Consider the following 14,683-nt stretch of genomic DNA (forward strand, 5'->3'; position numbering starts at 1 on the left):
TGATCGGGCAGCCATTGGCCGGGTATTGGGCTGAGAGCCTCTCCTCGGGGTTGGGCCTCATCCAGATAAGCTAAATACAGCATGAACACACACACACGACCCATCTCGGGTCAACCCCCTCCCCACCCAGGGACAACTGCAGCTGTCCATTTGAGAGCTGCACTGTACCAGAGACGAATCCATTAAAACCTCAACATGGTATAGGGTTAATGTGGACACTGCTCACAACAGGGGTCCATGTGAGGAGTACAGACAGGACTAAACCTGGACTACAGGCGGCAGCAGTGAATCAAAGATGACCGTGGCATCCATCGCTGGGAGACACTGAAGCATGACCACGATCCCAGGCTGTGTCAATAACAAAACCACTGGTTGACTGCACTTCAGTATACATGAGTGTAGGCTCTGCCGTGTAGAGCACATGTCAATGTATGTTTGGTGTACACATACTGTAGTGAGAGCAGACAGATATCAGGCAGGCAGAGCAAAATAAAATAAGAAGTGTCAAAAGTTACAAGGTTAACTCAAAACGCATGTATTCTTTCACCTGGAGCACCAATTTTTTTTGCTCATTCTTTAAGAGTACAAGAAAGACAACCACTTCCCAAAATACAAAAATAAGTATAAAACCTCAGAATGGGTTTTAACTAGGCAGTACCAGCTGCTTTCTATGCTGTCTCACACTCTCCTCTATTGAGCACCTTTTCCTCCTGACCTGCCTCTGCAAGCCAAAACTATGCATGCCCGACACATCCAGGGAGATAAAAATAACCCATTTAAAAACACTTGACTTAACAGTATAAACACGTTACCCCCCCTGGCCCAACCCCTCTCTTTCCATGACTTTGGGTGTATTTATACCCATAGCACTCATGTCTGTAGCCATGAAATGCTTTGAAAGGCTGATCATGGCTCACAACACCATTATACCGGAAACCCTAGACCTACTCGAATTTGCATGCCACACCAACAGATCATGCAATCTCTATTGCACTTCATACTGCCCTTTTCCACCTGGACAAAAGGAACACCTACATGAGAATGCTGTTCATTGACTACAGCTCAGCGTTCAACACCATAGTGCCCTCAAAGCTCATCACTAAGCTAGGGACCCTGGTACTAAACACCTCCCTCTGCAACTGGATCCTGGACTTCCTGACGGGCCGCTCCCAGGTGGTAAGGGTACGTAACAACACATCTGCCACACTGATCCTTAACACGGGGGCTCCTCAGGGGTGTGTGCTCAGTCCCCTCCTGTACTCCCTGTTCACGCATGACTGCACAGCCAGGTACAACACCAACACCATCATTAAGTTTGCCGATGACAACAGTGGTAGGCCTGATCACCGACAACAATGAGACAGCCTATAGGGAGGAGGTCAGAGACCTGACCGTGTGGTGCAAGGACAACAACCTCTCCCAACATGATCAAGACAAAGGAGATGATTGTGGACTACAGGAAAAGGAAAAGCGAGCACAACCCCATTCTCATCGACAGGCCTGTAGTGGAGCTGTTTGAATGAATGTTTACGCGCCTGCTTCTGCCTACCGCGCAGTCAGATACCTGTATGCTGAGTCAGATTGTATGACACGCTAGATAATATCTAGTAATATCATCAACCATGTGTAGCTAGTGATTATGATTGATTGTTTTTTATAAGATACGTTTAAAGCTAGCTAGCAACTTAGCTTGGCTTACTGCATCCGCGTAACAGGCAGTCTCTTTGTGGATAGCAACAAGAGGCAGGTCGTTATTGCGTTGGACTAGTTAACTGTAAGGTTGCAAGATTGGATCCCCCGAGCTGACAAGGTGAAAATCTGTCGTTCTGCCCCTGAACGAGGCAGTTAACCCATCGTTCCTAGGCCGTCATTGAAAGTAAGAATGTGTTTTAACTGACTTGCCTAGTTAAATAAAGATTTAATAAAAAACAAAAATCGGTGTCCAAAATGACCGATTTCAGATTGTTATCGGCCCTAATTAATCAGCCATTCCGATTAATCAGTCGACCTCTAGTACATACAGCCCAGTACATCACCGGGGCCAAGCTTCGTGCCATCCAGGACCTCTATACCAGGGAAGAGGAAGACCCTAAAAATTGTCAAAGACTCCAGCCACCCTAGTCATAGACTGTTCTCTCAGCTACCGCAAGGCAAGTGGTAACGGAGCGCCAAGTCTAGGTCCAAGAGGCTCCTAAATAGCTTCTACGCCCAAGCCATAAGACTCCAGAACAGCTAATCAAATTACTCCCCAGACTATTTGCATTGCCCCCTTCGGAACGCTGCTGCTACTCTCCGTTATTATCTATGCATAGTCACTAAATAACTCTACCTACATGTACATACCTCAATTACCTCGACACCGGTGCCCCGACAGACTCTGTACCCCCTGTATACAGCCCCGCTATTGTTATTAACTGCTGCTCTTTAATCATTTGTTTTTCTTACTTTTTTCGTAGACATTTTCTTAAAAAGTGTATTGTTGGTTAAGGGCTTGTAAGTAAGCATTTCACTGTAAGGTGTTGTATTCGGCACATGTGACAAATAAAATTTGAATTGTAAATCTCGTAATAGCAGCATGCTCAGATTCTCGTTGCATGGCATTTCAGGGACATTTATTTCCTTTGTAGCTAGTGTAGGTGTGCCCAATCAAAGCTAGGTTCTCAGAATGTGACTACTTTGCCAAAACAAGTGCAGTAATCCTTCAAACACTGATTTAATACTTCTTCAAAATCAACTCTATCAGCAAAATTAGGATTAGAAAACTTTGTTTTGAAGGAAACTATATTCAGTGGAGCGGCCGGCTGCCAATGTTCTCCAAAAAAATACCCATTAACAGAGTTAACAAAGTCAACATCAACTTATGTCTCATAAATATACAGACTGGCTAATGAAAATAACCCCCCAAAAAATATATGGCCCATTTCACATGAAAGGAAACAGGTATTGGGCTCCATCAATAATGCATCTAAACATGAATCATTCCATTCTCTGCCTTCAGAGATTAATCCTATGTGGAAGTGCACCTGTCATGGCGTATGACATTACCAGAAACCAAAGAGTTAATTAAAAAAGAGTGAATGTTCATGCCGCAAACACTTAACTGGTACCGCTACAGCAAACTGGTTTAACAAAGAACTGTCTGAAAGATGTCTAGAAAAGTGAGTTCACTGACCCAATGGTCTTAACTACTAGGCTACCTGTTGCCCCTGGTATGAGCACTCAGCTCTGAAAAGAAATCAATAGTGCAACACACCTAATGAGAACTGACACCTGGACAATGTGTCACTCTCATGGATAGGACTCATTAACTGCCTTACCTCTGTTGAACAGCTGTAACATCACCGTGGTGATGACTTATACCTATAAAAAAAATTTGGACTGAGGTCAGACAAAAGGAGTCAAGCTGTTACAGTCAATGTCTCCTGAAGTCCATCTGACCTTTGAGACAAATTAATCTGGGGTACAGTTTGGGATCCATATAATGTATCAACCTTGTTTTAACTCTGATGTCTTTATTCTGTCTCTGTTGTCTATCACTAGCAGCACCATATCACCAAGTACATTTCTGAAGGTGTAAATATACTTAACGAATAAAGCTGATTCTGATCCACAATCATCTGAATTGTACAATAATTCATTCATTTGTTTCCCAGGTGAATTGTTTAAAATATGACTGTAAATTTCCACATGGACCATCTATATTAAAGCACTCACTTACTACCCACAAAGGTAGAAAGAAAACTAAATGGAAAAGGTCCACTAAGGAGGAATAACTATCATAGCACCACCTGGCTGTAACATCTTTTTGGTAATTATGTTTTTAAAAAGGTGTGGAAAAGGGGGAATATTGATATTTAGGCAAGAATTGTGTAGTGCCCTGCTACAAATATCCCAGGCAATGATGGAAACATTCCCCTCCGATATCTTTTTGAGTCTTAACACAAGCGCCGCAGGACACAAAAAAAGAAATCTAAATAAGACCACTTCTTGTGACTCTCACAGACTCCAAACTTTCTTCCAACACATTCCAGATTTTCCTGGAGACGTTAAACGTATTTCCCAAGTAGCATTGATCCACTAGACTCATTTTCCGCCGGAGTCAGGGTTTTGGTTTCCTATATTCCAACATAGCTCACTTCTCATTTTCCTTTGAGAAAAAGTGTGTTACAGTGGCACTTTCTGTACTATTAGCTTCATTCGACTCACTAGCGGTTTCAAGCAAAACCTCAGTTTCCGCCATCTTCTGTTCCGCACCTTCCTCTCATCATCCCAAGACCTCCTGGCAGAGCTGTTGTATTGCTATACTTGTTTCACATAAAGCAAAATCTAACCATCCCGCTGATACAGTTTCTGACAGTTTGTGATGAAATTCTCTTTGTCACAAACGCTTCCACAGTTGAAGAAGCTGGATGTGGAGGTCCTGGGCTGCAGTTGTGAGGCCAATTGGACAAATTCTCTAAAATGACATTTGAGGCAAATTGCCATAGAGAAATCAACATTCAATTCTCTGGCAACAGGTCTGGTGATCATTCATGGAGTCAGCATGCCAATAGTACACTTCCTCAAAACTTGAGACATCCGTGGCATTGTGTTGTGTAACAAAACTGCACATTTTAGAGTGGCCTATTATTGTCCCCAGCACAAGATGCACCTGTGTAATTATCATGTCATTTAATCCACTTCTTGCTATGCCACACCTGTCAGATGGATGGATTATTTTGGCAAAGGAGAAATGCTCACAAACAGGTACGTAAACAAATTTGTGCACAAAATGTAAGAGAAATAAGCTTTTGTGAGTATGAAACTTTTCTGGGATGTTTTATTTCAGCTCATGAAACATGGGACCAGCACTTTACATGTTGCGATTGTATTTTTGTAAAGTATATTTGCCTTGGGGAAATTACAGACTTCCAAAGCAGTTCTTACAGACTCCTATTAAAAGCATGCTAAATAAACTACTCCACCATCGCACGCCCTCCCCAACACGACATTGACACACGACAGTGGCACCCTGAATTTGATATAGCCAGCAAATTGACGAGCTTTCCGCTTGTTTAACAGGATCGGTAATAAACATAGCAAATAACGAGTACTAACGTTAGTGAGTTATTGGAGATCAACTCGCGCCACTGTTCCATGTTTTAAAAGTTCACCCTTGCTTATAGAACGAGTTACGTGTTATAGCTGCGAGCTTCAAGATAATTTATCTATGTTAGCTAACTTAAGTTAACGCGCAGAAATCATCTAACAGCAATATGATGCGTCTCATCCTGAGTTGACAGAACGTGTCGACGTTAATAAGCAGATTTTAGAGATGGACAATAATATTTTACCAACACCCGTCTCTAATTAATTTGGAATAACTAGGCTAGCCATTTGAAGTAGGCTAATGCTAGCTAGCTGGCCCAGCAGGCTAGCTAACTCAATCGGTTAAACTGCGTGAAACAGTTTGACTTCTGGGTAGGTTAACTAATTCGGCGTGCACCATGTGTTATCGCGCTAGCTAGCTTAAATTGAGTTAGACAACATTTCAGAAAGTTGTCACAAGTCACATCCACAAGGTAAAATGTAACGATAACATTTCATGAGCTAATTTGTTAGCCAGGTTAGCTCATTTTAGCTAACTAGCTACAACCTGTAGCTGACAAACTTGGCCAGAGTAAGCAAATATGATAGCCGAATAAACGGAACATTCCATGCTGCACACAACCTCGCACAATGTTTAAACCCGTGTATAACAATGGAAACATTACAATTTTTTTTTTTACTTAAATCGCTTTCAATAAGACAGTTCACTTGCTGATAAAGGTATGCAAATGACTGACAAGCAATCGTTGGATGGAGTAAACGACTTAGTTGAACGTTAGCTAGCTGGCGGTCTACGTAACGTTAATGCTTGACATAAGATTCCTGGGGTGAATGCGACGAAGGGAAAGTAGCAGGTAGGGTGTGAAAGAGATTGATGGCGGTATGCATTAAATAGCACAGCATCGTTATGCCAAATTAGAATAAATGTATCGTCTCAACTCTGTAAAGATATAGTCACCTTTGCTTTGTATAAGTTCTGCCCTGGCTGTGTTCTCTTTCCACTCTCAAATCACTTGCTCGTTGTGTTCCAGTTGCTGTTGAGTGTTGCGCCGGTTGGTAAGTAACTGTCTCCACGGCTACAGTCACTATGGCGCGCGGGGTCTCGAAGCAACTGTTGCTACCCTGTACTGCATACGTCATTTGATATAAACGATATATATATATATGAGGGCGGGGATACTGCATTGACTCCGCCCAATAAGGCCAATCGATCACTAGAGGGCGCTCTGACCCTATTCCTCAGGTAATGCCACATACGGCTACGTTTGGCACTTACTCGTCCGTTTTAAATCAAATTGTATTTGTCACATAAACCAAAGGCTATATACAAACACTGGTTAGTCGGGCTGATTGAGATGGTATGTACATGTAGGTATGGTTAAAGTGACTATGCATATACGATAAACAGAGAGTTGCAGTAGCGTAAAAGAGGGGTTGATGGGCAGCGGGACACAATGCAGATAGTCCGGGTAGCCAATGTGTGGGGGCACTGGTTAGTCGGGGTAATTGAGGTAGTATGTACATGAATGTATAGTTAAAGTGACTATGTATATATGATAAACAGAGAGTAGTAGTAGTAGCGTAAAAGAGGGGTTGGCGGGACACAATGCAGTCCAGGGAGCCATTTGATTACCTGTTCAGGAGTCTTGTGACTTGGGGGTAAAAACTGTTGAGAAGCCTTTTGGTCCTAGACTTGGCACTCCAGTACCGCTTGCCATATGGTAGTAGAGAGAACAGTCTATGACTGGGGTGGCTGGGCTATTTTACAATTTTTAGGGCCTGGATGGCAGGCAGCTTAGCCCCAGTGATGTACTGGGCCGTACGCACTACCCTCTGTAGTGCCTTGCGGTCGGAGGCCGAGCAGTTGCCGTACCAGGTGCAAACAGTCAGGATGCTCTCAATGTTGCAGCTGTAGAACCTTTTGAGGATCTGAAGACCCATGCCAAATATTTTTAGTTTCCTGAGGGGGAATATGATTTTGTCGTGCCCTCTTCACGATTGTCTTGGTGTGTTTGGACCATTCTAGTTTGTTGGTGATGTGGACACCAAGGAACTTGAAGCTCTCAACCTGCTCCACTAGCTCCGTCAATGAGAATGGGGGTGTGCTTGGTCCTCCTTTTCCTGTAGTCCACAATCATCTCCTTAGTCTTGTTATTCTGGCACCACCCGGCCAGGTCTCTGACCTCCTCCCTATAGGCTGTCTCATCGTTGTCAATGATCAGGCCTACCACTGTTGTGTTGTCTGCAAACTTAATGATGGTGTTGGAGTCGTACCTGGCCACACAGTCGTGGGTGAACAGGGAGTACAGGAGGGGACTGAGCACGCACCCCTTAGGGGCTCCCGTGTTGAGGATCAGCGTGGCAATGTGTTGCTACCTACCCTCACCATCTGGGGGAGGCCCGTCAGCAAGTCAAGGATCCAGTTGCAGAGGGAGGTGTTTAGTCCCAGGATCCTTAGCTTAGTGATGCGTTTTGAGGGTACTATGGTGTTGAACACTGAGTTGTAGTCAATGAATAGCATTCTCACGTAGGTGTTTCTTTTGTCCAGGTGGGAATAACAAGGCTATATAGAGGGGGTACATGTACCGAATCAATGTGCAGGGGTACAGGTTAGTCAAGGTAATTTGTACATGTAGGTAGGGGTAAAGTGACTGCATAGATAATAAACAGTGAGTAGCAGCAGTGTTAAAAACAAATGCAAATAGTACGGGTGGCCATTGGGTCAAAGCTGTTAAGGAGCCTTTTGGACCTAGACTTGGCGCTCTGGTACCGCTTGCTGTGTGGTAGCAGAGAGAACAGTATATGACTTGAGTGACTTTGACCATATTTGAGGCCTTCCTCTGACATTTCTAGGACATACTGTACACTGCCGGTCAAAAGTTTTAGAACACCTACTCATTCAATGGTTTTTCTTTATTTTTACTATTTTCTACATTGTAGAACAATAGTGAAGACATCAAAGCTTTGAAATTACACATATGGAATCATGTAGTAACCAAAAAAGTGTTGAACAAATCAAAATATATTTTATATTTGAGATTCTTCAAATAGCCACCCTTTGCCTTGACAGCTTTGCACACGCATGGCAGGAATCTTGGCCCCAATGATGTACTGGGCTGTACGCACTACCCTCTGTAACGCCTTGTGGTCGGATGCCGAGCAGTTGCCATACCAGGCAGTGATGCAACCGGTCAGGATGTGCTCAAAGGCGCAGCTGTACACATTTTTGAGGATCTGGGGACCCATGCCATATTTTCAGTCTCCTCTGGTTGGGGAAAGGCATTGTCGTGCCCTCTTCATGACTTTCTTGGTGTGCTTGGACTATGGTAGTTTGTTGGTGATGTGGTCACCAAGAAACTTGAAACTCTCTACCCGCTCCACTACAGACCCGTTGATGTGAATGGGGGCGTGTTCGGTTCTCCTTTTTCTGTGGTCCATGATCATTTCCTTTGTCTTGCTCACGTTTTTGAGATCTATGTGTGTGAAGGGTCCAGAAATCTGCAGAATTGTGCCATTTGTTGCCACATTTCACAGAATGTATAAAACATCTATGGTAAGTCATTCATAGGGTAATGCCAGAGCGAGAGAGGAGAAGTGGATACCATAGGAAAGTTGATGTCAATTAGTTTGATGAATTGCTGATGTCAATTAATTGCAGAAGTTTCTCCCTGTCTGTCAATATCATCAATGCTCTCTCTGGTCAAGCAACTCCTACAGCCTATCTGAACTGCCTAAAAACATCTGAAGCTGTGTGTGGAAGATGAACCATAAACTGCCAGATCCCTTAAGGTGTTTTTGTGTTCAAAGCGATGTTGAAATTCTTTTTTGTAATGAAAAGAGCTACACTACCGTTCAAAAGTTTGGGGTCACTTAGAAATGTCCTTGTTTTTGAAAGAAAAGCAAATTTTTTTGTACATTAAAATAACATCAAATTGATCAGAAATGCAGTGTAGACATTGTTCATGTTGTAAATTACTATTGTAGCTGGATGATCTACATAGGCGTACAGAGGCCCATTATCAGCAAGCATCACTCCTGTGTTCCAATGACACGTTGCATTAGCTAATCCAAGTGTATCATTTTAAAAGGCTAACTGATCATTAGAAAACCCCTTTGCAATTATCTTAGCACAGCTGAAAACTGTTCTGATTAAAGAAGCAATAAAACTGGCCTTCTTTAGATTTGTTGAGAATCTGGAGCATCAGCATTTGTAGGTTCAATTACAGGCTCAAAATGGCCAGAAACAAAGACCTTTCTTCTGAAACTCGTCAGTCTATTCTTGTTCTGAGAAATTAAGGCTATTCCATGTGAGAAATTGCCAAGAAACTGAAGATCTCGTACAACGCTGTGTACCACTCCCTTCACAGAACAGCGCAAACTGTCTCTAACCAGAATAGAAAGAGGAGTGGGAGGCCCCGGTGCACAACTGAGCAAAAGGACAAGTATATTAGAGTGTCTAGTTTGAGAAACAGCCGCCTCACAAGTCCTCAACTGGCAGCTTCATTAAATAGTACGTGCAAAACACCAGTCTCAATGTCAACAGTGAACAGGCGACTCCGGGATGCTGGCCTTCTAGGCAGAGTTGCAAAGAAACCAATGCTGATGCTCCAGATACTCAACTAGTCTAAAGAAGGCCAGTTTTATTGCTTCTTTAATTAGAACAACAGTTTTCAGCTGTGCTAACATAATTGCAAAAGGGTTTTCTAATGATCAGTTAGCCTTTTAAAATGATAAACTTGGATTAGCTAATGCAACGTGCTATCGGAACACAGAAGTGATGGTTGCTGATAATGGGCCAATGTAGATATGCCATTAAAAATCTGCTGTTTCCAGCTACAATAGTAATTTACAATATTAAGAATGTCTACACTGTATTTCTGATTAATTGTATATTTTTTTAATGGATAACAAATGTGTTTTTCTTTAAAAAAGAAGGACATTTCTAAGTGACCCCAAATTGTTGAACGGTATGTATATTTTTAATTTCACCTTTATTTAACCAGGTAGACCAGTTGAGAACAAGTTCTCATTTACAACTGCGACCTGGCCAAGATAAAGCAAAGCAGGGCGACAAAAAACAACAACACAGATATGCCATTAAAAATCTGCTGTTTAACAAAAGTACAGTCAATAACACAATAGAAAAATCTATATACAGTGTGTGCAAATGGCATAAGGAGGTAAGGCAATAAATAGGCCATAGTAGCTAAGTAATTTCAATTTAGCAAATTAACACGGGAGTGATAGATGTGCAGATAATGATGTGCAAGTAGAAATACTGGTGTGCAAAAGAGCAAAAAAAGTAAATAAAACAATATGGGGATGAGGTAGGAAGTTGGATGGGCTATTTACAGATGGGCTGTGTACAGCTGCAGCGATCGGTAAGCTGCTCAGATAGCTGATGCTTAAAGTTAGTGAGGGAGACATAAGTCTCCAACTTCAGCGATTTTTGCAATTCGTTCCAGTCATTGGCAGCAGAGAACTGTAAGGAAAGGCGGCCAAAGAGGTGTAGGCTTTGGGGATGACCAGTGAGATATACCTGCTGGAGCGCATGCTACGGGTGGGTGTTGTTATGGTGACCAGTGAGCTGAGATAAGGCGGAGCTTTACCTAGCAAAGACTTATAGATGACCTGGAGCCAGTGGGTCTGGCGACCAATATGTAGCATGGGCCAGTTGACTAGAGCATACAGGTGTTCAGTGGTGGGTGGTATATGGGGCTTTGGTGACAAAACGGATGGCACTGTGATAGACTGCACCCAGTTTGCTGAGTAGGGTATTGGAGGCTATTTTGTAAATGACATCGCCAAAGTCGAGGATCAGTAGGATAGTCAGTTTTATGAGGGTATGTTTGGCAGCGTGGGTGAAGGAGGCTTTGTTGCGAAATAGGAAGCCGATTCTAGATTTAATTTTGGATTGGAGATGCTTAATATGAGTCTGGAAGGAGAGTTTACAGTCTAGCCAGACACCTAGGTATTTGTAGTTGTCCACATATTCTAAGTCAGAACCGTCCAGAGAAGTGATGCTAGTCGGGCGGGCGGGTGTGGGCAGCAATCGGTTGAAAAGCATGCATTTAGTTTTACTAACGTTTAAGAGCAGTTGGAGGCCACAGAAGGAGTGTTGTATGGCATTGAAGCTCATTTGGAGGTTAGTTACCACAGTGTCCAAAGAAGTGCCAGATGTATACAGAATACTGTCATCTGCGTAGAGGTGGATCAAGGTATCACTCGTAGCAAGAGCGACATCGTTGATATATACAGAGAAAAGAGTCGGCCTGAGAATTTAATCCTGTGGGTACCCCCATAGAGACGGCCAGAGGTCTGAGGTCTGGACAACAGGCCCTCCGATTTGACACACTGAACTCTATCTGAGAAGTGGTTGGTGAACCAGGCGAGGCAGTCATTAGAGAAACCGGGGCTGTTGAGTCTGCCGATAAGAAAAGGGTGATTGACAGTCGAAATCCTTGGCTAGGTCGATGAAGACGAGGGCTGCACAGTACTGTCCTTTAACGATGAAGGTTATGATATCGTTTAGTACCTTGAGCGTGGCTGAGGTGCACCCGTGACCAGCTCGGAAACCGGATTGCACAGCGGAGAAGGTACGGTGGGATTCGAAATGGTCAGTGATCTGTTTGGTAACTTGGCTTTCGAAGACTTTAGAAAGGCAGGGCAAGATGGATATAGGTCTGTAACAGTTTGGGTCTAGAGTGTCACCCCCTTTGAAGAGGGGGATGACTGCGGCAGCTTTCCAATCTTTAGGAATCTCGGACGATACGAAAGAGAGGTTGAACAGACTAGTAATAGGGGTTGCAACAATGGCGGCGAATAATTCTAGAAAGAGAGGGTCCAGATTGTCTAGCCCAGCTGATTTATACGGGTCCAGGTTTTGTAGCTGTTTCAGAACATCTGTTGTCTGGATTTGGGTGAAGGAGAAGCTGTGGGGGGGCTTGGGCAAGTAGCTGCGGGGGATGCGGAGCTGTTGGCCAGGGTTGGGGTAGCCAGGAGGAAAGCATGGCCAGCCGTAGAGAAATGCTTATTGAAATTCTCGATTATCGTGGATTTATTGGTAGTGACAGTGTTTGCTAGCCTCAGTGCAGTGGGCAGCTGGGAGGAGGTGCTTTTATTCTCCATGGACTTTACAGTGTCCCAAAACTGTTTGAAGTTAGAACTACAGGATGCAAATTTCTGTTTGAAAAAGCTAGCCTTTGCTTTCCTAACTGACTCTGTGTATTGGTTCCTGACTTCCCTGAAAAGTTGCATATCGCGGGGACTATTCAATGCTAGTGCAGTATGCCACAGGATGTTTTTGTGCTTGTCGTTGGCAGTCAGGTCTGGAGTGAACCAAGGCTATATCTGTTCTTAGTTCTACATTTTTTTGAATGGGGCATGCTTATTTAAGATGGCGAGGAAAGCACTTTTAAAGAGCAACCAGGCATCCTCTACTGACGGGATGAGGTCAATATCCTTCCAGGATACCCGGGCCAGGTCGATTAGAAAGGCCTGCTCGCAGAAATGTTTTAGGGAGTGTTTGACAGTGATGAGGGGTAGTCGTTTGACCGCGGACCCATAACGGATGCAGGCGAGATCCTGATTGAAAACAGCAGAGGTGTATTTGGAGAGCAAGTTGGTCAGGATAATATCTATGAGGGTGCCCATGTTTACGGATTTAGGGTTGTACCTTGTGGGTTCCTTGATCATTTGTGTGAGATTGAGGGAATCTATTTTAGATTGTAGAACGGCCGGGTTGTTAATATATAAAATACATTATTATTAATGATAAACATATGAGAACCCATCTGTTAAGTAAAGGTCAACACAAAAGATAAGCTGTAGTCGGTAATCAATTGAGTTACTCGTGACCTCTAGTTTAAATATAGGGTCTTACCAGTGCATAAAATCTCAACCACATGGTGGCAGTACATACATTATTCTCTTCCACTCATTGCCATTCTTACTATCAACACTAATTTCACCTGGGATTTGAAACCTGAATTTTCTCCACAGAGGCCAAGTCCTTCACCAGGTGGAAAAACGTTTCTTAAACGGAAGCAAATGGAACTAAACGGGGAGGGACCTACCTGAATTTGTCTAATACAAACTCCTGTTTTAGTCGAAAAACTGTACTAACGATTACACCACTGAAATAACCTGGGTATACTCGACTTCTTGGGTTTGATAACCTAGACTTTATTCAGACCAAAGGAGGACACAGAAATGTTTTATGATACACACCTTTTTGTCATAGAGAAATGTGGTAGGCTACCATAGGCCGTATTTAAACACGGGTGCTTGTACAGTGACTAATATGGATTTAGATTTCCACAAATTTAAGTCATTTCAAGATCTAATAATTAAGCAATGAGGGGATGTGGTATACGGCCAATATACCACGGCTAAGGGCTGTTCTTAGTCACAGCGCCTGGATACAGCCCTTAGCCATGGTATAATGGTAATGTACCACAACCCCCTAAGGTGCCTTATTGCTATTATAAACTGGTTACCAAAGTAATTAGAGAAGTACAAATAAATGTTTTGTCATACCTGTGGAATATGGTCTGATATTTGACATCTTTCAGCCAAACAGCATTCAGGGCTCAAACCACCCAGTTTATAATACAAAATATCACAACCTAAAACACATGTATCACGTTTTTATCATTATTATGGGAACTGCTGGCACAAAGAAAAAACATTAGCACCTGGGTGAGGTGAATGTAAAAGGTTTTATTATTTTTTCAACTAATATGGGAATTATTTCAAACTACACATTGATCTTTCAAGTCAAATACAAATCGGGTTTGTCTAGATGGGATACAGCTCTTGTCAAATTGACGTCGAAGGTCGATTTCTTTATTTTAGCTAACCTTAACCTAATTTGCTACATTAATTCTCATAACCTGGGCTGGGTTTCCCAAAACCATTATAGCACCAAGATCATCTTAATTCCATTGAAACTAAATAGACGAAAGATGGTCTTAGTACGATGCTTTTAGGAAACCTATCCTTGCTGTCTAAGTTCTGAATCTAAACATACTACAAAAGTCAATTTTGGCAAAAGCTGAATCCTTTCTAGGCAAAACCATAAAAACATGGAACGCTTTCGACACCTTGTAGAGTCCATGCCCCTACGAAATGAGGCTGATTTGAGGGCAAAACGGGGAGGAGTGCATTAGGAAGGTGTTCCTAATGTTTAGTATACTCAGTGTAAACGTGTCCTTCTCAGTAGTGATGGGCATTCCGAATCTTTTCAGTGAGCCGGCTCATTTGGCTCCCAAACAGCTCTTCGTTCATTGGCTCTTAAAAATACATAAGACGATAGAAACATAAGACGATTGGAAATCTCTAAAATAAACCATACAAATGTCATTTCAGATCGTGGCATGTTAGTTCAAATACATTTTTTACCTTACCAAATTATTAGATGGCCTGCAAAAAAAAAAATGAAGGGCGGGAAATGAATGCACTGCAACAATGTGTGTGTGCCAGAAAGTCTCTCCTCACTATCTATTGTTCCTGTAGTGCATTACAATCTTCAGATAATGTTTTAATTGTCTTCAGTTCAGATAATCGTTGTCTGAAGGTCAAAAAGCAGTAGTAA

At 42.7% G+C, this 14,683-nt stretch overlaps 1 protein-coding gene across 2 annotated transcripts in view; it reads right to left on the reverse strand.

Annotated features, from left to right (window-relative positions):
* Positions 1 to 6,211, reverse strand: part of rfx2 (regulatory factor X, 2 (influences HLA class II expression)) — a 68,287-nt gene extending 62,076 nt beyond the window's left edge. For both annotated transcript variants that reach the window (XM_036978113.1, XM_036978112.1), the window contains exon 1: positions 6,047 to 6,211. The gene's annotated coding sequence lies outside the window, so the exon portion shown is untranslated. The remainder of the gene's footprint in view (positions 1 to 6,046) is intronic.
* Positions 6,212 to 14,683: the final 8,472 nt, after the last annotated feature.

The sequence above is a fragment of the Oncorhynchus mykiss genome, chromosome 5 (assembly GCF_013265735.2).
Source record: "Oncorhynchus mykiss isolate Arlee chromosome 5, USDA_OmykA_1.1, whole genome shotgun sequence".
NCBI lineage: Eukaryota > Metazoa > Chordata > Actinopteri > Salmoniformes > Salmonidae > Oncorhynchus > Oncorhynchus mykiss.